A 3385-nucleotide genomic window follows, 5' to 3' on the forward strand; every position below is an offset into this window, starting at 1 on the left:
TAAATCGACTCTGACAGCTGGACTGACTGGCTGCTGCTCCAGATGTTCCATTCGCATCTGACCAGCAAATTCCCTGCAGGTAACCATGCTTTCAAGGACTCCTCATCTCCACTTTTACTCTAGTGGATCTCCTGTTGCCCTGACTTGGCATTTAATAGTGCTTCTGTAGTTGTGACTCACACTGCGTTCCCTTGTGTAGTCGCAGCATGAGGCCTGCCCGTGTTCCCAATAGTCCTCAGCTCGTTAGGTTTTCAACAGGCCACTGCCAGCTCCTAATGCAGTGTGAGGCAGTTAGTAGAATGACACCCTTCAGTTTCAGACTGCACACTCTCGAGGTGCCCCGGTCCAGCACTAACCTCAGCAGTAGAACTCTCCAAACCTTTTAAACATTAATAATTGACTGGTGTTCTCTGGCCCGCTCCTCTACTTCAGCCAGAGTGTGTACACATTAAATGTTGATGTTCTTCAGGGTAGTGCAACACAAAGGCCAGTGGGAAAAAATCACGAGTTTTGTCATGCAACAAGAGCTGGAAATATGTTTGTTTTTGTTTTGAGAGGAACATTTATGACTTTATGATTCATGATTTTGTTGATTAATGTTCATGAAGTTTAGGAGGAAAAAAGGGTAACACCTGCACACTTGCTCCATGCCACAGAAGGTAAATAAAGACAAAGTTTCGATCCCACTTTGATCTTCATCAGCTCAGACTGCCTGAAAAATGGAAAAACCACGGCCATGTTTATGTATCATGTACACCATCAGGCTCACGAGCTCTATGATGGCAGGTGTGGTTAATCATCCAACATGTCCAAGGTAATAAATATCCAAAACAATTAGATAATCAGTGAAAAGGTACATGAGGAACAGGAGCTGGTTTTACCATTTTTCAGTTTGACCAAGTGGGACCGAAACGTCCTTCTGTACTTAATGATCACTAGCCTGACAATGGAAATGTACCACAAAATGAAGTTATAAATGTTCTTCTCTTTATCAAAATGGCACTATGTTGTTTTGGAGAATACATTTCAACTCAGAATTTTTATATTTACCATATTTATGAGGTAATAATACAAACTCAGGAATATGTATTTGTTCCATAACTGAATAAACAAGCTGTTCCCAGAGGAAAATAAGGTCCCCAGAACACTGTTTGAAACTAGTTCACTAGAAAGTGAACCAAATAATAAAGTCACTGGTCAGCAAACCGAAACAATGAGTTAAAAGACACTAAAGTGCTCCATAGAGCTGCAGAGTGGGGCGACAATTCTCTCTGGGTTTGTGTTTACAGCATTTAACAGAGCTGCCTGTGCACTGCGTCATTGTCTTGCTGCTGGAGATATCCAGACTTCTTGTTGAAAATACCTGTCTTTCTGCCACAAACATGGCAGGAAAACATCCCGAAGTCTAGTTAGAAATCTCCAGTGGTGTCACGCTTACAGATGTTCCAAGATAGTCTTGAACAGTGGTCACTGGCTTCACAGACTTCTCACCTAGGTGTAACGGCATCATCATCCCCTCCACCTACCGAAAATGAACATAAACATGTAATGTGAATGTGATAAGACATGTTGCTCCCAGGGGAAGCAACACATGACAGTGACACAGAATCCTCAAGTGGATAAGTGTGTCTGTTACACACTTTGCCTTGATACTGGACTAGACAAACTGATGATGTAAAATATTATATACAGTATATAGCTGCTTTAAAGTGCATCAACATCTAACTGGGCAGAATCCATCTGCTGATGAAGATCATTCGGTGCAGCACAATTGAATGTTCAGGACCTACTACTAAGTGGTGAGATTATTATCTGAGCTGCTGTTTTCTCACATGAGTTTTAGTATTGGCAGTGTCAAAATGTCATGGAATATTTGGTCACATGACCAGCTGAAGGCAACTTCTTAACTTCATATTCACAAAAAATCAACATATCTGTCAGATAAATACCAACTCAAGCACAGGAGAGATGGAAGAAATCTCCTGTTGAATCGGTTCAACCTGCAGAAAGTAATGAATTCTGGAGCTACAGCGCACTAGGTGTTCAACTATGATGAGCGGATATGAGATGAATCATTTGAACTCCCTTTGACCTGCTGTAGAAATTCATTATTAATTGTAGTCATACTCTACAGGGAGCCATCTCATTTTATCGTCACACCTGCTGCCAGTCTGAGCACCGTTTTAAGAGCTTCTTTTTTTTCCATTAATTCTGTCTCGAAGTGGTTAAGACCTGTGAAGAATACAAGGGTCAACAGTAAAATGTGAAATAATAAAACCGCACTGGAGTCATGTTCTGTGCTTTAATGTCTTGCATGTCTCTTTTTGCACGTTGTCGTGTGTGTGTGTGTGTGTGTCTCCGGAGAGTTGACACAGACAGCATACAGTATGTAAAGCACACAGTGACGCACCAGACAGTGCAACACAGCTGAAACACCACAGAAGAACTGCATGATAATATATTCATGACTTCCCTGCCTCACTTCTCCTCATTTATATAGTGTCCCTGACATTCCCTGCATATACAAAACATGTTTATTTTATTCAGTATATGTTCTTAAAGAGTGAGTGGGGAGAGAGCTGTGAGGAATGTGATTACATATGCAGAAACAGATTCATCCTGTGCACTTGAGTTTGTATCATTCAGATCTGCGTTGCTCTTTTTAGACTTGAGCTTATACTGTTAAGTCACCAGTCATAAGCTCTAAGTTCAGCTGCATTTTAAAAAGTAAAAAAAAAAGGGATTGTCGGAGTGAAAGTGACACACACACACACACACACACACACACACTGAGGCTCAGAGCGTCTCTGGAGTTAGCTGAGGAGCTCTTTGAAATATTTAAATGCTGGGAGCGTTTTTAATGTGAGATTGATGGAATAGGGTCAGTGTCAGCGCTGCAGCTACTATAGCCATTTCAGAGAGAGGGCTTCACACCCAGCAAATACCATAAGATGACGCTCAGTATTTTCACCAAGAACGTGTTTACATCCTGGGTTAACTGGCATTTGAAGATAGGTGCTGCAGCATATGATTTTTTTTTTTTTTTAATTTATGTGAAATGGACTGGATATATGGATTGCAGAGGAGTGAAATGCTTAGCCATGATGGGTGGTAATTGGCTTTTAAGGAGAAGCCTGTTTAGAAGAAATTAACAATCTGTACAAATCCTTTTACGTAACACAGACGCTCATGTTTTTTTGTTTTTTTTTCCCAAACACAAAAATAGAAAATGGAGTTCTGATATTTTCATGTTCCCTCTGTGAGGTGGGATCTCAGCACGTCTCCAAGAACCCATTCAGTCTTTTGTTTTATTTCTTTTCACATCCTTTTGTGTACAAATGTGCTGTTTCTTGTTTACTTGCATATTATTTTCCATTTTCTTTAT

Source organism: Pagrus pagrus (genome assembly GCF_965226575.1).
Source record: "Pagrus pagrus genome assembly, chromosome: 3".
Classification (NCBI taxonomy): Eukaryota; Metazoa; Chordata; class Actinopteri; order Spariformes; family Sparidae; genus Pagrus; species Pagrus pagrus.